We start from the raw sequence: 23,162 nt of genomic DNA, 5'->3' as shown, positions 1-23,162 counted from the left end.
CTTCACCTCGGGTATTGCGTTCACCTAGACCAAATATGCCACACTCCGGCCTAACTCTCATACTCTTTCCCACTTTTGCATTGAAGTCCCCTAAGATGTAAAGCATGTTTCTCATTGGTAGGCTGTCCAAAACAGTTTGTAAGTTTTCATAGAATTCCTCACTCTCTTCTTTAGGCCTATCCATGTGGGGTAATTTTCTATTTTGGAGAGAAATTAATAAATTCACTTAAAAGAGGAAATAAAGACGAATAATAATATTTTTTATAGAACGATATAAAAGTATATATATTTTTAAATCTGTAGTGACACGTTAATGAAAAACAGTTTCATATTCTACTTTTCTGGTTTATTTGGAACAAAACCAAGTATGATAGTTATGTCAATAGACTGAAAAATAAACTCTGATTAGCCTAGTGAATGGCATCTCCGAATCCTTCATTCATTCCTACTTAGCTGGCACCGATCTCAACCTCTCACCCAGTGGAATCAATCATATATCCAGTCAACCGTAAAACTATCGAACAATCCTTATCACTTCAATCCTCTCCAGATTAATGGAGAAAGTTATCAATAGTCAACTTCTCCTCTACCTAGAGGCTCACTAGTTAATCAGCGATCACCAGTATGGATTTTGCCATTCCATGGCTGACTTAGCGTACATCACCTACCACTAGACACAGACAATGGAAAGGTTCGGAGGAACATGTGCGTCGCTGTAAATAATTCCAGAGCTTTTGATCGACGCCACCCACTGTAATTGGATAGCCAGCTTTCCCTCTGGTCGTTCATTGTATCATGGTGGACTACTCCCAGTCTTTATGCTTCGCTATTAGTGCAGGAGTACATCAGAGAGCTGTTCTATCGCCTTCTCCCTTTCTCCGCGCATAAATGACCTACTCTAAATTTTCACTAATTCAGTTCACAGCTTTGTTGATGATACTACGCTCCATTCATCCTACTCATTTGCCAAACCATATAGTGCTCAGACATCCCAAGCTTCCAGTGCCTTAAACATTGATTTGCATACCATCCTTCAATAGATCGAGGAAAATATGATCACCCTTCAATGCTACCAAAACGTAGTCTTGCCTTTTCTCTCTCAAAAGGGATCCCAGGTCACCTATTCTTACCATAAGTAATACATAGATCACCAGACGGATCGCTTCCTGACATCTGCAAAACTAGATATCATTTTTACCTACCATACTACTATCTATACAAATCCCAAAGCAACCCATGCTTAGAATATCGCTAACACGTTTGAGGATAGTGCTCCTAAAATCTAAAACTTCTCAGTTTTGTCCAGAAGATAGCAACTTGTCACAGAATGATTTCTCCCTTTTCGAAGTACTTCAATCACTATTTCACAGATGAAATATTTGAGCACTATGTCTATTCTACCGGTACTTTAATGATGATTGCTCCACTGAACTGACAACCATCATTCCTACACGTGGGCCTGTTAAAACAAGAGCAGCAAGAGCTGCTGCTCTGGTTGTTAGTAACAGACTTTCAATTCATAGGTCATTGATTTTTTTTTTTTTTTTTTGACAAGTTCATTCAAGAATGGATATAAATCTGCCGTAACCTTCTTGATTTTCATCGTTTCTTCAATAAAAAAAGTCAATAAATTTTTTCGTTCTCAATTCTCATCTGCACATAACACAGAGCACTGATGTGTTTATAGGTTCTTCACCATTGGTGTATGGGATCGATGTAAAAAATATTTTCATTGCTCTGTGTGAGACAGTCACTCTACTGACTGCCTTGAAAAGTTATGTTTGGTTTATAGATAAGGGCTTCTGTATTACCTAAATTCTTAGCGTTACATCAGATTTATAACATTTTTGGACGAAATTGTCAAAAACCAAAAACAAAACAAAAAACAATGATCTATGAATTGAAAACTATTGAATGATTTTTAATAGTTTTGTGCCTCAAAAGTGAATCCTGACTCAATAATTATCCGTAATGGTTAGTAATATTCTTGACTGCTATGAGATCGACTTCCAAATAGCGACAGTGATTTTTTCTTATATGTATCATCTACATGCTAGGGCATGCTCTGACTATCTTATAGACCAAAAGTTCATCCACGCATCTTGGATCAACGTGGATTTACGAACACCGGAAAGCTTGCGCAACTTTCGGTTTGTAACCAACGGAAAAATTTGGAAAACCGGGAGAGGTTTTGAATTCAGAGATAACCATAATAAGTTTATATGGAGCTCACATTCCGCCATTGCCAGATATGAATTACTTCAAGGTAGTCAAAGCTCCGAGACAAATGTTTTATTTTCTAATAGATTAGATCGAACCAATCTTTTTTCTTCTTCTTCAATTCCTCTTTCTTTCAATACAAAATTTTGAAGACATTTATGCTGACTTTACAATTTCCAAATTGTAGTTTGGAAATTAAAACATCAGCTTAAATTTCCTAATAAACTTTTTATTGTAAGTGTCAATCGTTCTCAAGAAAAGATGCATCTAAGAAAAATGACTTTGTTCTGATTCATCCAGATGCTCACAACAATTATACTGGTTTACAGCCGTAAGTAGCGAGAAAAAATTTTGGGCGTCCACTGATAAAGAAAAATAAGAACAAATAATATAATTTCTTTATATTCAATTTTATTCAGTACTCAAAGATCATATCCATTGATTGATATGATTCAGTTAGCCCATATGATGTTTGACTTCGAAACATAGTTTGATTCTTACTTACATGACGTCACTGTCTTTGGAAATCGCATGAGACCAAGACAGTTGTACGAAGTGTATTTGATATAATGAATTCGTACAGTATATACATTTGTTCTTATAATTTTTTTCGAGGAGGAGAAATAGAATTAAGTCCGAAATGGTTATATTTTAGCGTCAACCATCATCTGTAAAAAAAAAATGCAGAGATATTCCCATTCTCATTCATTGAGAAGCCCAAGGTGTGATGAACGATGGACGTGTCGGCTTGTAACGGAGCAACACTCTGATGTAGTAGACCTTTGACAGGAGTTGGAGGATACGGTAATTGTTTTCCTGAACAGAGTTCTAAGTAGTTGAAATTCGAGTGTCTGTCCAAAAGGATTCGTCACCGTATTATAGACAGTAATAGACTCAGCCTTCTGAGCTAACAGCTGCGAACTAATTAGTTCATTACGATAGTTTAAGTTGAGCGATCAGCTCAATTGAATCCGGACGATGGGATAGGGTTATGATTGCAGTACTTGTTTGCCCGTTACGGTGATCCTCATTGATCGTGCTAATGTGTTTCCGAAAAGAAAAATGCTGTTAAAATTCATTTTTTCCCTTTATAATTATCACAGAGAGAGAGAGAGAGAGAGAGAGAGAGAGAGAGAGAGAGAGAGAGAGAGAGAGAGAGTCACAATCAAATATAGAAAATTTGCAATGTTATAGCAGAGTGTTTTTCACGTATAAAAGTTTATGCTTATGCTTCTAGAAACATTTATAAGAGGATAAGTCGAAGTACTCTGACTTGTTTTAAGTGACATTTTCTTCATCTTCTTCTTCAACTACAATCCTCCCTTAAGACGGGTATAGTCTTCTGATCCTCTGTTGCGTTTCCTAAGGGGAAGTCTTTATGCTTATAGATCGGTGTGTTCACGGGATCGGTTTGCTTGTTTTGAGGAACGAAACACCGTTGATTTCTGTATGAGAAAGGCTAACTCACCATTTGATTGAAAGACCTCATGAAGTTTCTTCACGTTATAGACGGGATTCGAACTCTTGTCTTTCCAACCAAAGGGTTCATTTCTACCAACTGAGCTACGGAGATCTCGCTGAAGTTTTAGAAACAATAAATTGTTTCGTTGTTTCTAGAAATCTGTGGTACGTGTTTTTTTACTTTGTTTTTTTCAATTGTGATTCATTTGATTGTTCCTAAACTTGACTGGTATTGAAAGATCTTGTAAGAGATGCAAAGTTAGCAGATATCTGGAAACGATGTTTTCTTCGAGTCTTCATGTGTATAAAAAAAGAATGGGTTATAAAGCAAAATCTCTTGAAATAGTTGCTTGGGACTAATGATACAATGCTACGTTTATTCATGATGCAATGGCAGAACAAAGATACTTCTGCGAAACGTCCTGACTACATAGAGATCTTAGAACACTATTTGTAAGTTAATTATAAAATAATTAGGAACACGTCAAATAACAAAACGACAATCAGTTAACTATAGAACCCATGAGGTAACAAATGGGACAGAGAACAAGCGATAGGACAACTAGACAAGAGACAACTAGGCGACAGGACAGATAGGTGACAGCTTTACTGAGAGACAACCTGGTTAGGTCAAAGTTTAAAAAGCTTTCTTACACATAAAATAAATAAACATATAATAAAGATAAAATAACGATAAACTGTTCATGTAAGGTTCAAGCTTCAAAAGACTTTATTACACGAAATCAAATAAAGAAGATTCAATCATTATAAAATATCCAAGTTTGGTGCTAGCATAAAAGTATTAATAACACATAAAATAAAAGAAACTGTTCTTTAACATAAGTTGAAATTGGGAGAGATATGAAATAAGTAGTAAAGAGTATTGTGGTAAACTATGCTCATGGATAGTTTCCTTTATTCCCAGTCCCTTCACAAATCATCGCCAACGCAATTCTTAAAACCATTTCTTGGACTCTGTATAGGCTCACCTGACACAATAGTGGTGCGAGGATTTAGGGGATCTGGAAGTCTACTATGAGCCAAAAAGATTTCTTGAGTTACAGATGACAGTTGTTATTTTCCCCTGGCAGTGATAATTTCTTCCAGGGAAAAGTTTCAATTAATGGGTTGCACCTTTTCGACAACTCGTATAGCAGAGTATATAAGTTCTTTTCGCTATACCCTTTGGTATTATTAATTTGGTCTAGCTACTCACTGATGAAGCCTCAATAAAGGCTGAAACCGGTCTGGGTAGTGACCTCCCACCATAATGTAATAACAGCATACATTTCCTAGGAAGTGTGTTTTTACATTATGGAAAATACCAAGAATAGCGATCAGAACTTTACCACCTTTGCTGCGAGTTGCCCGAGTTTGTACTACGTTCTAGGACTACTTGCATTTAGCTCACGCTAGTATTCGCCAATACTTTTATAGTTTACTATATTCGGCAAGAAACTCTCTGATTCCAATCTTTGAGTTTCTTATTCGGTTTTAAAACAATGTGGGATTTAATATCCCCTTAATTTAAATAATGTTCCAATTATATTTTTCACAAATGCAAGTAGTAATCGGAAAGCCAAAAAACAATCGTGCACATTAAAAAGTTACAGAGACAAAAAAAAAAACTAAAATTTATTTTAACAAGGCTTGTACATATACTTACAGCTCAGTGGGGCAATTAGAGAAAAACATGATTAAAATACATGAAGATGACTTCATGTATTTATATACGTGAAAAAAAAAAAGAAGACTTTTTTCTTCTTTTTTTTTTAAATCTCGGAGAAGTATAAATTATCTTTAAACATCTTAAAGAGTCCTGTATAGTCAAATGAGGTACTACAATACTGAAAAAATAAGCTTGCCCCAGAAGCTAACGCAAAAGCGAAACATTTCTGCGATCCATAATATGATAGCATAGCTCCTGCTTATCTGCGCTTTGGTCTACAGACTTGGATCCGAAACATGTCTAGACAGAGATGAATAAGAGCTTCAACTGAAGATGAGTTAGCCCGTCTCATATGGAGGATTTTTCCTCTGAAAACTTTATTTATCCCAAATGAACCGAGAAATCATCCAAAAGATCGTTTGCAATTCACAGACATACTAAACTAGCGCCAAAGCTTCTTCGGCAGCCTATTTATTTATTCGTTTTTTTTTTTAATGGAAACCAAGACACGAGAGATTTGTCAACCTGTAGTATAGTATCATGGATGGGCAATAAGGAATTGGTTCACATTTGTCTTCAGCAATTGTGGATTGTATTTCTTTGGAAACACGAATGGAGGGAGATTGTTCCAGAGGACAGTAGTGGAAGGGATGAACGAAGAGGAAGAGAAATCTGTTCTGTGGGTTTGGAGTTGAACTATGACAGCATGGTGAATGGCTTCTCGCGCGTTTGACAGAGAGTACAGGACTTATTAATGAAAATTCTGAACGAAGAGCGGCCTTAGAAGATTCAAGCAGTGGAAACTGAGCGCCTGAGTGAAAGTGAGCGGAGTGTTAGCTAGAGAGGGGTCGGTCATTCTAACCGATCTTTTCCTTATAGAATTCAATATTTTAAGGAGCTTTTAGGAGCACCATCCCAAATGCGAGATCAATGGTTGGACGGATTTGTAATTTGTATAGGGTTAGAATAACACCTCAAGTCAAAGAGAAACCTATTTTTTTGGATGCAGAGGAGGCAGTATTTGTGCCAAGAGAGATTTGAGGTTATCCCAAGAATACATCTAATCTTGAATAGAGATTTAGGTGTTGTTACCTTTCTTCATACTGAACAACTAGAAATCACCTTAGTTAACCACTTACGGACCATTTAAGTGAGACTGGAAGAAAATTATTATTTTTTTATGAGAAATAAAGCAGAACTGTGTTCAGCTAGTATCGAATTTGACAAGGTTATTCAAACCCCTTTAGTGAATGTTTCAAGATCCGAATTTAAGGTGGTAGAGGTTTCACGTTGCGGTGATTTGTGGATTGTAAGGTTGGTCAAATGAAACGGAGGAATGCAACGTGGAGTCAATTAACCTAATTGCTATACTCATACTACTCTCCAACCAATACGCTGTAGGTTTAAGTCCTCCCGTGGACTAGGACATGGATTCGTGATTATCCTTAGGTGGGAGATGAAATTCATCTCCCTTAAATGAGACCAATACTCAGCTTATTGGAGATCAAATGGCTTGAAAAAAGTTTATTGGGACACTTTCATTTCCTCATAATTTCCTCTTTTTTTTAATAGGATATATTAACGGTAAAATTTCTTTTACAGTAAAACTCAACGTTTTCAGTACGGATAATTCCATCCAGAAACTCGGGATTTTCCTTCTGCAAATTAGGCAAACTTATCAGTAGAATAAACGTAATTAATAGACACAATACACTGGCCTAATGTTCATATAATCTTCAATGAGATAGTTCATGATCAGTCCATTTCGACACTAGAGATATTAACTGCAAAAAAGGAAATCTTTAAACTAATAAAGCTTCCAATGAACTTCAAAACATAATGCGAATATCCGTGAAAAGATAATGAACTATTAGAAAATTTATAAACTTTAAAAACGTTAGAAAAATGTATAACAAAACTTTTCGATTTCTTTTTCTGAAAAATCAACAAAATAAATCCTACTGAGAATTAATTGATTTTATTTTCATTTGGCGTAGTGTAATACACAGAACGGAAAAGCAATTGCCAGTTCTAGTTTGCCTGGTCGTACCATAATGCCGACCGCAGCTATCAAGCTGGAAGAAGAGTGAAAAAGAATATCTTTAAGAGATGCATATTTTGAATTCAATTGATTGCTACAAATGACAAAGTTGCATTCTACAAGTTTGTTAAACGTAGTGCGCAATTAAATCGGGACCAAATTAACTGATGTGATTTAACAAGACCTTGTTGGAAGCGACAAATCTGTGTTTATTTTAATTAGGTAATATTTATATCGATGCATTAATTCTTCAGGAGAACTTGAGAGAGAGAGAGAGAGAGAGAGAAGCATCAGTCCTACTGGATTCAGCACACTGTTTTCAGACGGCTCTGTTTATTGCATTAACCCACACCTACCTAATGCCCAGAAATCTGTGATTTATATTTGATTAAGGTTGAACCTTTCCCTTTACTACATAATAGTTGGTTTAAGGCGATGTTTGCACAGTATAATTCAGGTAATGTGGCAAAGAAACTAATAAGATATGTGCTAAATAAATGTGTTGATGTAGTATGTATGCATTTACTATACTTGTTAAAGAAAGAAAGAAGCGATGGACTTAGTGGTCAGAGTATTGGAACAAAATAGTTCTTGGGTGTCTATCACTATAGGGGAAAAAAAGAAAGAAAATCATCTGAGATAAAGCAAAAAGAAACTACGGTTGCGGTATCCCTAGGGTAGAAGAAAGTCCACTTGCTCGTTCATCGATTGAGAGGACATGTCGTTCCGCTACTTGACACGTGCCTGTACGTAATTTTTATTTATTTATTTTTTTTTTATTCCGAGATTCCTTATGATTATAAGTATTGGTCAACTACTGTTCTACGGTTGTATCGGAACCTAGTTACTACGGTAACTAGGTTCCGATTTATTGGCAAAAAGGCTGTTCGTTATGAAATGGCTAACATATTTGAAAGGAGATATCCCATAAGATAACCCCCTACTCAAACACTTTCTTGTCCACTTCGACAATAATCTTGCGCAGTGTGCAGAATTTTCAAGAAATTTCTTTTGGCAAGTTCTGATGTAGATCGATATTGATAAAAAATACTGATATCAGAAGAAAAAAAGAAATGAGCCCTTGTTGTTTTTGCTCGTGCGTGCTTTCCATTCTGTTTTCGAGAGTATCGGTTTCTGCTAATATGTTCACGAATTTCCCCATATTGAATTTGATTCCTTAATTTCGCATTTTTCGGAGTCAGTCAATATGCATTACAGGACACGGTGTATATCAGTCCTTCCCTCTCTGAATTAACTTGTTTTTTATTGAGAAATAGAAAAAAAAAGCACATTCAACGTACAAACCGATGTGTTCAATATTAAGTGATACCCAGATGGAGGTAATTCTATTCTAGATTCGTCTTTTAGTATGTGTGAGACTAGAGAAATCAAAATTAGGTATTCGAAAGCACACCTCAACGTACCCTAGAGTGAAATTATGTTGTTTCATTCCCCATATACAATGCTTTTTTTATTTCGTCTTTTTTTTTATGTTTGCTACATGCATTCTACAGTTCACTCTGGTCTGGTTTTGTTAAGGTCCATACAGTATTTGTAACCACAGAGGGTTCGAAACAATTCGCTAGATCTGATTGTCTTCATCTCTGGCTCTGTGTTTTAACAGAATACCAAAACGTGCAAAAGGAGAATAAAAATCGAACGAAAGCGTATGTAGCATGCACTACAGCAGTGCTGAGACATATTGTTGGTGAAAAATCAATGAACACAGAAAGAAGTAGTGAAGAGCAGTACAGTTTATTCATCAAAAATATAAAGATGAAAGTATGCAAAGATATATTTAAAAACATTCATTAGGTAATAATATTTACCACACATTTTTCGTTATTAATTAAATAAAATGATTTTAAAAATCCTCTAACTTTAGCCTTTTGTTCCTCAAAGGATAAATGAAGATCTGTATTGTCACGAACTAAACAATAATAAAAATAGAATAAAACTCATCATTCGTAAGCAGTTTATTCTGCATGAAATACTTTATTTGTAATTGTTCTCTGCAGCGTTATCAACAGGAAATTTAATTCTATCTTTCCTAATAAAAAAAGCCTCTCTTTAATCAACTTCTGCTTATTCATCAGTAATAAAGAAGAAATATTCACTACTCATGAATAATTTCATCATCAGTAACTTCATTACGCGAATAAAACTATAAATTGCATTTTGATCGATTTCTATTGGACAGTCCATTATCACAAATCACATTCTTTTGTTCGGGAACTCTGTTTCCTCATAATGCTTGATATCATGATAGTCTTAAGCTTTTTTTCTTTTCTTTGCTTAGATGAATTACGTTACAGCCAAAGGAATCCTAACTATGTGACCAAATATATAATTTTTTTTTCAATAAAAATAACCCATTTTTGATGAATATAAGGAAGATTTATATCTAAGAGAAATTTTATATCTAAGACGCAATATGACTCTGTAATAAAGTGAACTTCCTGTTCTTCTCTGTTTTAGGATATTGTGAGAGTAAAGTATCCGCTATGCCTGAAAATTATTCTGAGATATTTGTAAGCGACAAAGAGCTGACCACACTGTGCAATTAACAAATGATGGCGTATTCAACATCATTTTCCCACATACAGACCATGTGTGTGTGTGTGTTCGATTCTGCCACGGAAGTCTTTAGATGGTAAACGACTTTTTTGTTGTTTGATGTAAGGCCACTACCACCTTACTCATTAGAAGCCTAAAATGGCTTGAGACATCATTTTTGGATTCTGGAGCAAAGTTTCTCAGATTATTTCTTATTCCACTCATGGCACTAATGCACGATAAGTTACAACCATTCTTAAATGGAATTCACATAGAAAAAAATGGCGAAAATGTTGAGTAAGGGGAGAGAATTAAAATGACTAAATTTAACGATTAAAACAGTATCCCCATTCTTCTGACAGACGCCCCTGAATCTAAACAAACGCTTCCAAAAAACTTTTGTATAGAACCCGAATCATTGGCGTTGTCAGTGGAAATCCTTTTCATCTGGAATAATGTTTATGTTGGTGATAAACTGATCCAGTCGCCCTTTTAAGTTTTACACTAAACAGCAGAGTTCGATCTGTACCGCGCGCCTTTGAGAAACGCCTATTTTCAAACTCTCACGCAACATTTATCTATATCTCCCTTTGTGATAAATTTATGCAAGAAATTAGGTTAAGTCTTTCGCTCCAAGCATTATTTTTACCTGTGACAAACTATCTTCGAGTTTTGAGTTAAGATCGAAGCAGCTAAGGTAATGAGACCAGTGTATTATATGTTAAAATTACGTCTGGCCGTGTCTGTCTTGCAGGACAAAAACTCAAGCTTTTGCGAGGAGCATATCGAGATGAAGTGTAAATACCCTTATAAAGATTCTTTTGATCTTAAATGGGATTCGAACCTAGATCTTTCCGACCGAAGGGAATCGTCGATACCGAGAGAGGTACAAATGTTCTGTTTCTAATACATGCATTTTCTAAAGATAATTCCATTGTCTTTGTTCATCCAAAATGGTATCCTTACTCTTCTCTAAATCTGTTAAGACACGCAGAGGACTTAATCATAAACTTTTTACAATTCAAAACTAAACTCACTCCTTCCTCTTCTTCACTCACTGTACTACTGCCCTTTGGAAAAACCACATTCCTCATGTTTTTCATAAGAAAAATAAGTATGGTGCCCTGATTTTCACGTCGAAAGTTAACAACGCTAATAAGTAGGATCTTTCATGTTAATTTTCCGCCCATTCACGTATTAGAGGTTTAGGAAACTTGTGTTTGGATTGCCTTAAAAATAATCCAGTGTTGAATATTACATTTTCAGAGACTATGGTTGTTGTTTTTTTCTGTGTTGCTGAATATATTTAGTTAGTGGTATTTTTCAGAATAATGTATCTTTTTTTTTTTCATGGGAGAATTGTTATTCAGAAACTTCATGTAAAATTCTCACAATTCGTCTAATCGAAATTCACGTTGATACTCATACTCAAGGAAGTAGAAATTCTGAACGCAGTCTCGCTTTTCTCTTGCGATTTCATGTTGTAAAAACACTCTTCAGTTAGAGTAGATTTCGACGCTCAGCAAATAACATATTCATCCAAGTATCAGTTGTATGAGAACTCTTGAAATAAATGACTATCTCTCCTAACTCTGCTTTCTGCTGGGGATTTTGTTTTTCTCATTCCCATTTTCTCTCTTCTGTTTGCATTGCATATAAGTCTTCACTTAAGTATGCAGTTCTATTATAGTCATAGTGGTTGCTTTTTTTTTCATTGTAGATAAACAGTTTTCTTAAACAATCAGTTCACACACACATGGTGTAATAATGTATCGGACATTCTGCAATATTTAATATTTCGTATATATGATTGACAGAGAAGAGTTACTAACGCAAGATAGGATATTACTATGGAGCCATATTTGATTTGAATCATGATTTCAAATAAACTGCTATTTTTCTTTATATTTAATAGCCTCGCCACGCGTTTTAAATAATAAAGAACGCATCTCCAAGGGATAATGTAATATTTGTTTAGAGAAAGAAATTGTCTTGAATTCTTTACGTCAATATCTTTAAAGAAATCTGCAGTAAGTCTAGTTTGAAATTTACATAAATATTGGCGAGACTTTTCATTCAAAAGCCAGATTATAACAACGAAGGCACTAAGATCGCATCTTCTTAGTTCCGAGGCCAAGAGAAGCTTTTTGACATAGGCGAATATCGCGCGCGGGTGTGTGTGTGTGTGTGTGTGTGTGTGTGTGTGTGTGTGTGTGTGTGTGTGTGTGTGTGTGTGTGTGTGTGTGTGTGTGTGTGTGTGTGTGTGTGTGTGTGTGTGTGTGTGTGTGTGTGTGTGTGTGTGTGTGTGTGTGTGTGTTCCGCAACTCAGCTTGTAAATTTGTATGTCAGTTCATACACGACTGAATGCAAATACTACTCGAGATCAGGAGCATTGCCTTTGGTTTAACACACGTTCCCAAAATGCACTGCACTGGGGTGATGATCAAGAGCAAAGACTACAATTTTTTTTTAAAGAAGTGAGAGCTGAAAGAATCCTATGTACTTCCTGCAGGGATTGAAACACGCGATAAAGGATTTATTTTTATTTTCAAAGGGATTACTTCAGACAATAATATACATGTTAGGGTTTTAGGACAAATGGATGGAGACCGACTTAATTTTCGGTTAAAAGAGCTTTTCTCCTAATTCCTTTGAGAATAAAGACGTGAGAGGATTAAAAAAAGTTACTAAATAACGATCTTACACATCTTTTCTAGATAAGACAATCTAGAAAATTTAAGCTAGAAACCTGACAGTAAAATACACCTTGGTTAAATTTGGTTTTAAAAAGACAGAGATGGATCCATGTTTATACACATAAACAGATGTGTATGAATATATGAACATGGCGTTGTACGAACATTCCAAACATTAGATGTTTTGTAAAGTGTTCATACAATGCTTGTCTGAAAAGTTCTAACTTTAAAAACAGAATCATTTAATAGTATATATCCATAGGACTTATGTTTTTTATCATATCACAGCAAATTTGCCAGAAGAACATACGCTGTTTGAGAAAAATAACCCAATGAGCATAAGACCAATGATCTTATCCTATTAATTAATGTTGTCGAAACCAGTTGCAGGTCTTAAAGACCAGGAAAAGACCGGAGAACAGAAGAACCCGTTCACTGTTCATCCAACAATGGGAGTTGTTCTTTTTTCCTGTTTTTCAGGCATATTTACCGACTTACATACCAGCAGTGATGTTTCTGAAAATTTTAATTCTTTGACATGGAGATGTATACATGAAACGAAATGAAAGTATGAAGAAAATTACTCCAAGTGAAGAAGAGCAATGCAGATATATTCATTATTATAGCCTTCAAACAAAACTAAGGAGTGAAGTGCTCAGATGCAGTTATAGCAGTTAACTGTGCGTTTTGTTATTAATAATTTTTCTCTATTTTATAACAGGAAGCGTAAGTGTGCCATTGACAACTGCAAAAGAGGACACACAGTTAATCAATCATGATCACAATTTCTTTATTCTCCACCTAACAAGGAAGTAACAATTTTAAACAGTCAAGCAGAACTGTTCTGTCGACCTCGTTTAAAGTAATGAATCCATATTCCGGTTTGGATAATCTTGTCATAAACTTTTTCGTACATGTTGCACAAAAAAAGTGCCAACAATTATTTAATATATTTGGATCAGATTCATAAGTACGAACAATTAAGAGGTTGGATTATTCACCACCAGGCGGGGCATGTAGGAAAATACAACAAGGAAAATGTTGTATTCATTTTTAAGACCTCATGTCTCATTTCGACTGTAATAAATTTCTTGACTGTTGCATATGATGAAGAAGATCAACCTTCACTCAAAACTCATCACCTTTTTTTTTGGGGGGGGGGGATAAACTATTCGTTTACAGCCGCTCAGTGATGACTTTACATCCTTGTAATTTTTTATATCTTACAAGACGGCTCTTTTAACAGAAGAAAGAGGGGAATAAAAGAACAATTTAAGATAGAAACACTAAGAAGTATAAATAAAAAGAAACGAAGTAGAAAGCATCACTAGTTTAAACATGTTGTTTCACAATTATGACATTATCGCTGTGTGTGTTTAGCGATAATGCTTTCCTTTTTTTTTTTTTTTTTTTTTTAATGTGACATCCACCCAAAGTTATAAGTACATTAGTATCGTAAGTATAGTAAGATATTGGTTTTTGTTTTATTTTATTTTTATATTACTTATTTATGTAATTAATTAATTTTCTTACCACGAAACTTACTCTTTCCAGATGCGTTATTTATTTATTCTTTTATTGTCATTTATTCTGGATTTGGCACGAGAATGATCGACTTGCATTTTTTTTTCAAAATTTAGTAGATAGTGATAATTGCGTCTAATATTTCTTATATCGGTTATTTGATCATTGTGCCCATTCCTTTGACTTGGTATTTTCAACAACAACACAAAAAAAAAAAAAAAACGTTTCTGAACTGGACAGTCTACTTCTTAACAGAATACTAGGAAATTTCGAGAATAAATGGACCCCACATAACATAGCTATGCGGGCTATATTTATTCTCGAAGGCAACTAACAACTGGAAACTGTGTTTAATAGTGCAGACATAAGTTTCAGTAAATCGATGACTTTATTTTTACCTCCGTATCTATTAAAATATAAATCACTTTTCATAAAATTACAGTTTTTGCGAAGCACAGTAAGTAAGAAACTAAACTACCTTACCCATTTAGTAGTGTTCTTTAAATAAAATGGTTAATACGTCCTCCAGTAATTCAATTCTAGAAATCTGAACATTCCTATCGTAGCATTATTCATCTTATTCTGCGATGTACATATACAGCCGCACTTTCAATTTGCATACCCACTATGACATTTAATACAAATTACTTAATGCCCAGTAAGTTTCAGTTACTCGGTATTAGCATTATAAATTGCCTTGCTCAAGGTACAAGACGAACACAGTTTAACCTTGTAATAAGTTAACTGTTACCACTCGTACATTCCGGTTTGCACCTGTACATCATTTATGAGAACCGCCCGTGTCTGGTTTCGTTCTGGATACAAGATGAACACAGGTTATATTATAATAAAGAAAAATGGACGAAGTTAATCCTTTCCACAAGTGAAATTTGAAGTTCACCTGCACATAATTATGAGAACCATCCGTGTCTGTTTCCGTTCAAAATATTGAGACTCGAAGGCCAGTTGTCTGAGTCCTACACGTTGTAATTTTAATAAATGCTAATGTCTGGAATTTTATTGTTTTCCACGACCACCTTTTTGGGAAACTTTATCTGCGATTATATGTGTAAAGATTTTCCACAGATAGGAACGCATTTATTGTAAGAGATCACCGTCTATAAATCTTTTAGTAGATAAAGTTACTATCATTCTACGTAATTCATTAAGAGAATCCCCAAAGATCTAACACAAAGAAGAGCTACTGAGTAGAAAAGGTAATGAAATTGCAGCCTTTGTGGTTTCTATCTAGATAAGTAATGGTGTTTACGTGATCTTGGAATAATGAGAGACTGAAGGAAATATTTCCAGACAATTAAATGTCTGCAATTATTTGCATGTTTCGTTTCGTTTAATGTTGAGCGGTGTTGCTTGAACGTGAGTCGCATTTCCTGTCCGTTTATTTATGATAACGAGTAAAGGAATGTTTTCAGTTACTTTGAAATGTGTGCGTGGCAACTCAAGAAGCTTATTTAGTTCGTTCGCCATTCTAAAATGTTCTCGAATCAACTTTCTAAGCTAGTTGATATGCATATTACAAGAGTAGTTGTAAATAGCCTGCGCCTTCACAAGAGACTCACGATTCTTAGGTATCGCACGAAGAAAGTGACAAATAAGTGGCCGATTTCCTATCTGTGAACTGCGCATGAGCAATTCACAGATAGGAAATCGGCCATTTATTTGTTCCAGCGAAAATGTAAAGAAACAGGAACATTTAAGACAAATCTTTTTGTACCCTGCGCTGTTTCCAAACGTATAATCGGATATTTGTTAAGAAATAATTTTATATAAAACTAAAATTCTTTACTCCTTGATCGCAAACGTTTACCAGTCATTATTTTTGATGATTGTTTTAAATTACCCATTTACTTACCTACAACACTTACCCACATCACTTGCCCGATTAAAAAGCATATAAACATGAGTACGTATCAAATACAGTTTGGTGTCTGGTCAATAGATGGCACTGCACGTTGCAGATTTTTCTTTTTTCTTGTTCTTGTTTTAAGATTCAGCTTGTCGTGTCTGTAATATTTCAGTGCAGACCACCATTTATCCACCTTTTTTTTGTTCTTATTATTATTATCATTATCATCAGACCTCCATGGAGTCAACTGACTCATCGTGGGAGATCCCACTATTGCACACACACACACACACACACACACACACACACACACACACACACACACACACACACACACACACACACACACACACACACACACACACACACACACACACACAGTTTATCATACCATGCCTTAAATTTGCTCACTGTTTTCACATTCACTGCATACTTGGACAATGCATTACAATCACCAACAGTCTCACACACACACACACACACACACAGTTTATCATACCATGCCTTAAATTTGCTCACTGTCTTCACATTCACTGCATACTTGGACAATGCATTACAATCACCAACAGTCTCCATCCAGAAAATTAGAAAATTTGCTCCTCACCTACTTGCTCACGCCCTCTTATACAGCTTCCACGAATGACCTCTTGTTTTCCTTTTGTTTTCCCCCCATTCAGTGTAAAACATCATCTACATTAATCATATAACAACCCCTCATCTACGTCTAAATCATATTCCCCTCCTCCCCGTGTTCACTAGGCTCTGTAATTTGCGTTCTCTCAATCTGTCCTTATATTTCACATTCCAGAGACCAGAAACCAACTTAATCAATCATCTCTGGACCTTTTCCAATACCTCCTCATCCTTGTGAAAACCAGCTGATCAAATCTGTGCACATAGGCCATATGTGGCCTAATCAAAGCCAGTGGAACCATAACATCCCAACTTCTACACGTTGGTGTCCTCCATATCATTGCCATACTGTTGTTCTGTCTTTCCGATTCTAAAAATGTGTGTCAGAAATTTTACGTCTTTATCCACAATAACTTCCAGATCCGTCGTCTCCACCACTTCCTCCAAGATATTGCCACCAGTTGTATACCTTGCATCCCATTTTTGCTTCCCAAATTTTTAAAACTTTACACTTTGCAACATTGAACTGGTAACCCCAATCACTTGCAAATTCAAGTCTTCCTGCAAAGCTACGACATCGGCTTCATTTCTAATTGTTCTCCCCCAACTTTGCATCATCTGCAAACAACTGAATATCACCATTTAGATCCCTCCCGATATCATTAACATACAACTTAAACAGCAACGGCCCCAAAACAGATCACAGATCCTTAGGGTACGCCACTAGTAACTTTCCTCTTCTGGAATATCGCTCCTCCATACATAACTTGCTTGGATAGTCCCTTATCCAATGTACTAAACTACTACCCAATCCCATGTTTTCCAACTTAATCACTAGCTTATTATGTGACAATCTATCAAAGGCCTTTGCAATAAATATTTCACCGTGTATGCATCACCTTTATCCAATGCACGTGCCACTTTATTATAAAAAGTGAGCAGATTGCTAAAACACAATATTCTTTTAGTAAACCCATACTGATCATCAAAGAGAATGCTGCTGTTATCAACCCAGGTTCTGAATAGTGGTCCTGACTTATCTCTTCAATATTTTAACAACAACTCCACACACAGATTAGTTTATAATTAGAAGCTTAAGTCTTATCTCTTTCACATCACCTTGCACTACAAAATGCACTCCTATCTCCTCACATAGTTCTGCTAACACAGCATTCATAATATTTTTGCTTGCCGCCTCAACTCATCACTATCATACCCGGGAAACACACTGACTATCTTCCCTACCATACTCTTATTTTTTACTTTCCTAAACAACCTCCTTATATCCAGTCTGACATTCTCCTTGTTCCCACCCAACGTTTCAATCACTCTGCATTATGCCTCCGAGAAAATAAATCTAATGTACCTTCTCATCACCATACCTTTAATAATTGAATCTCCATGCAGAGCTACTCTCGAATCATTCGTTACCACTTTCAGATGACCATCTTTCCTTCCATTCTTCATTCTTCCACGCATAATCTGCAATTCTCTTCATTTCAATACGCATACGCTTCATCTCTTGCCTCATCTTCACCATCCTCGCTTTCATGTGCGAATCCACAGAAGGATAATCCCTAGAAGACACCTTAGGAATTTCTGATCCAGTAATAACAGACACGATGTATGAAGATTCCCAGCTGAATCCTCATACATCACGCAACTAGTATTATTATTATCATGATGCAGAGGATCAACCATCAAAAGTATCGTGAGTAATCTGAGTGGATGTAAAAAAATCAAGGAGTATAGAGCAATGAACTAAATCTTGACCATCTTCGCTTAACCCTAATACTTTGAGATGAGGTGGAATGCCGACTAACTCAACATCCGTAAGACCGGGCAGCTTATCATGTAGATTTAACGAATACTTGAATCCATTCTATCGGAAGAGACACATTATCTGTTGTCATCATCATCTGTAATAACAGAGGAGAGTTTTTTCCTATTCTCTGGTTTTCAGTCTCTTGCAAATTTATTCATTTTTTTTTGGATACATATTAATATGTTTATTCCATATTCAACTTCTCTTTTTTATATTGTGGGTTATAACTGGCATTCGTTATAAATCTTTTAATTTTTTATTGTATCAAATTTCGTTTTATTAATTATTTTTATAGCTATTTCATTTCACATGTAGTCTGTTTATCTGTTGTGTTTCTATCCTTGTTTTACAAACATAAGTTAATATTGATCGGACTACTGATTTATATAGTCTTAATTTTATTTATTTTGTTCGGTATTTCTTTTTCATAGCTAGTATTTTAGAAGTTTTCAAAAGTTCTTTTAAACTATAACACAGAATGAAGTTATAGTTTTACTGTTCACAGTTGTCTTGGGTATTTAAATTTCATTACTTGCTCAAATATTTGCCGTTTAGATCTTTTTATTTTTAATATCTTTATTCACATTTCCATGTTAAAAGTACTGCATGTCCGTTGGAATTTAAATTATCTCTGGAGATAATCTCCATCACATGCAAGCAATACCGTACGCAACCAACTTAAAATTTTCTTTTTGAGTTTTAATCCGTTTAATCCATATTTCTTAATATTATAATTTTGTCCATACTTATGCTAAATAAGCATAGTCTTCTTTTGTCTGATCCCTTTCCTTACAAGGATTTTCTGCGTATTTGTGTTGTGTATCTTATTACACATTTATTTATATATATATCTTTGATCAGTTCGATAATTTTTATGCGCTTTCTTTTTCTCTCTAATTATATTGCTTTTTAAAGATATTTGCTGTATTTTATATAATAGAAGGAAGATATAAGAATTAGACATAAATCGTTTGCTAGTTGATCAGCAGATCGAGCCACATATTATTATTTTTTTAAAACAATTCTTTACTTTTAACTCATGTAACTTTTCTGCAGAGTTTACAGCGTTTTAGTTTGATGAAATATGAATTAGATTTTATACTCTGAATTCAAAATACTCATATTTTATTTCGTGACTTCTATACAATTCGCATTATTAAAAGCAAGAATAGAAAAGTCTGATCCGTCACTCTTTTTTACCTGTCTGTTCTCTCAATACTGCAAAAATGCGATTCAGCTATAATCAATAAAGTGATGTGTAACATACGATGATTAATAAACAAAATTCAAAGTTAAATAACAGAATATAATAAATTGTTAATAAATATAATAAATTGTATTTGGATATGAGCATACTGACCAGAAAGAGTACGATATATTTGCTAATAGGCAGAAATGTTACTCGACAGAATTTTTAGGTCTAATAATACAATTAAACAACTGTTTTTTAATACCTACAGAAAGTATAAACCTTTTATTTTCAAGAATAGCGAGAGATTAATCTAGTACAAGACACGACGTGTTTATCATTTTATTATTATTATATATTTAAATGAAATTAAGTAACCTTTAGTAGAACAAACTTGAAGGAAAACGACACTGTTAACCTTCTGCCTCTATTGTTGTATTAAACAAATATAAAGTTAGCTACCTTTTGGAGTAACGGCAAGCTAAAAAATCTGATTATCTCCTAAAATGATCAAACGAAGCCTTCTAGTAGCTTTAGTTAATTTTCTATATTTATTTGAATAAAGAAATGTTGATTTTGATGCAGTCATAAAGTCAAAACCTTGGATAAATTCAAAATCTGAGGCTCCTTTCAAAAAGCGAATGAAATTGTAATAAAACTGTTGTATTACGTTCTTCTTAGATTTGTAGTGTTCGGTATTGGAAAACGGAAGTGGATGTCTTAAAGCGGATGTTTAACATTCGATTGCTTATTCAATGAGTCTCTTTTAACCGATTGTTAAAACAAATAAAATAAATGTTCGAGTCATTTTGAGTGTTTGAAGATGAAAGTAAAACTGGCATTCTAAAGAGGTAAACTCTGCAGTTTATTACTGTTTATAGTTCGAATTCATCTTAAATTGATCACTGGGTGTTATTCCAATACAATCATCCGTTATGCACGATATGTTAATTAATCATATACAAAACCATTAACTTCGGTAATAACTTAGAGAATCAATAATGTGGTTGAATTGCAATTCCAGTTTCAAACAATTGGAAAGGGACAGCTATGCAGTTACACAAATTTATGTTTAATTAATAGTTTTCCGATCTTCCATTCACCAAACGTACCGCAGATATAACCAAATAAAATTTGAACACTTTCTTTACGAGTCTGCCATGCAAGTTGGGAGGCCATGAGTGCCCATTTTCTTACTTAGGAGTTTATCGGGTACGAGTTTGTCTTAATTTCTACGAGGTGATGACTTCAGATTTCGAACTTAGGACATGAATATTTATGACACACTCACACATCCGTGCAACGGACAGTAATTAATCATGCAGAAATTTTTCTACTATAGAGAAAAATATTCTGTCACCCACATCTGTCGCTCTCTATGGGGCTGTCGTATGCCATAATGAACTTCCTTATTTTTAGGTAGTAGCTAGATATGGACGTCAGTTAACGCAATGCAATAAATAATAGTGATGGTGCGCGTATTATTCCAAAACAAAACTTCACGTGATCCTCTTTGATGAATAATACCAAGCTTTTTTCAGTTCATAGAGACTCTACAGTAGTAGTAGTACTTTTTTTCACTTAGGGATAGAAATGAACTAATTATCTTGTCGTGTGGTGAATGCACCGATTTCTTTGTGTGATATCCAACACTATTATGATGCATCCTATAACAATGATATATATTTATAGTACTGCATAGAAACAAAGAAATGCCTAATAACGTTATTTTGTATTAGAAGTAAGTAGTTATACGGAATACCAATGGGACCACTTGTTTTCTCACCACAAACATTTTATCATTTTACAGAAAATAGACGATTTCTTGTTTTCAACTAGAAAATATCATCAATTTTAGTTGAATTATCTGCTGTCTATTTATTTACATATACAGCAATCCCCTGCGTAAATAAATAACTCGGAAACATTGCTTCTAATTTTATTTATTTGCAAAAAGTTTGTTTCAGCAAACAAACAACGATGCAGTTAGATTTGCTTTCCGGAAAGTGTGTTTTCAGTGAGTGTGTTCTATGGCTAGTTTGTACATTTTGAAGGATGAAAAACTCGAATTTCAGTAAGGAAAAAAACCTTCCATCTCTGTATGAGATCAACTAACTCACCTTTGTTTGAAAATAATTAATTTTGTGGGATTTAATGCTACCACTTCAGCATCAAGTTAGGTGGGCACCCTGAATAGTAGTGCATTGCCTCGAACTTAATTAATTAATTAAGTTCGTAAATATTAAATACCGGGAAGGAGTCCTATTGTTTTTAGTTCGCTGTCTTCACTCTTATTCGGTGAAGCCAATTACGAGTTCTCGGACTCAACTTCGACGTTTTTATGATAAAGTGAGAAGAGATTACAAAACTATGTGGTGTGATGTGGTTCTAGTTCTTTACTCAAATGATTATTATTTATTGTTAAATAAAACTGCTTTCATAGGAAGGTTTTTGAATAACTGATCTGTTTTCATTAAATTTATCAAATTCTAGATAATTAACTAAACCAAACAGTTTTTTATTAAATAAATAAAAAACGCTACTCGCTTCCGCCTATCTTACTATAAAAAATAAGTAAATTCTTCTTTAGAATAAGATTATGAAACTGAGACAAACCTTGACATTCAGTAAGTGACATGTTTTTCATTCACTCTTACTGTTCTCTGTCGATTGTAAAAAATTGTTAATTTTTTAAAAAAATTAAAAACAGTAAAAGCACTCCAAAAAGTAAGCCACAGTTCTAAGATAACGATTCTTGCGATATAAGCCAAAGCCACATTAAAGGGTTAAGTATGTCTTCCTAAATAAAACATTTGAGGGCGACAAGACAACTGGGCGACAGCCAAGTAGGCGACATGACAGATGGACGACAGCCAACTACAGGTACCCCAAACAATGTGTTGTTGTTTCGATGCTGGAAGAAATACGGAAGGATCAATATGAACACTGAGGCTGCTACTTCAAATTAAAACTGGCCAAAGAAACACAAGGCAGAAGTATGCAATAAGACCAGAGTAACAAATGGACGAATGAAGAGCGTGGTTGCATGCTACCAAGAATTTAAAGAAAACGGTCAGATTTTACTCTGCCTGAAGAGTCTGGGATACAATTTTGCTAAAAATAGATAACTGTGATTAATACTTTTAAATTTGGATCTAATCCGGACATTTCATAATTACTTTATTTTTTTTCCACCGAAAGAATTTTATTTTATATGTAGGAAAATTTTATTTAAAATTTCGACCTAACCTGCTTATTTCCCAGTAAACCTGTCGCGAATGCTTGGTCTCTAGAGCAGGGTTTTAGGACTATGTAAAAATAAATAAAAATACATAAAATATAAAACTTAAAAAATAGAAGAAAAAAAAAACCTTAGCTCACCCACAGTACTAATGCATTATAGGCTTATAACCTTTCGTAAGTAGGAAGCACATAAAAATCACTTGACTTCCTTCTTTATATATAAAAATATGTTATTATA

At 34.6% G+C, this 23,162-nt stretch overlaps 1 protein-coding gene across 1 annotated transcript in view; it reads right to left on the bottom strand.

The window, feature by feature from the left end:
- Positions 1–22,343, bottom strand: part of LOC150100764 (uncharacterized) — a 37,212-nt gene extending 14,869 nt beyond the window's left edge. Inside the window, exon 1 of the mRNA XM_090401781.1 lies at positions 22,298–22,343. The gene's annotated coding sequence lies outside the window, so the exon portion shown is untranslated. The remainder of the gene's footprint in view (positions 1–22,297) is intronic.
- Between the last annotated feature and the right edge of the window lie 819 nt (positions 22,344–23,162).

The sequence above is a fragment of the Typopeltis vanoorti genome, chromosome 12, assembly GCF_054136105.1.
Source record: "Typopeltis vanoorti isolate ZY-2024b chromosome 12, IOZ_Tvanoo_1.0, whole genome shotgun sequence".
Classification (NCBI taxonomy): domain Eukaryota; kingdom Metazoa; phylum Arthropoda; class Arachnida; order Uropygi; family Thelyphonidae; genus Typopeltis; species Typopeltis vanoorti.
This window is presented reverse-complemented; position numbering and strand designations above follow the sequence as displayed.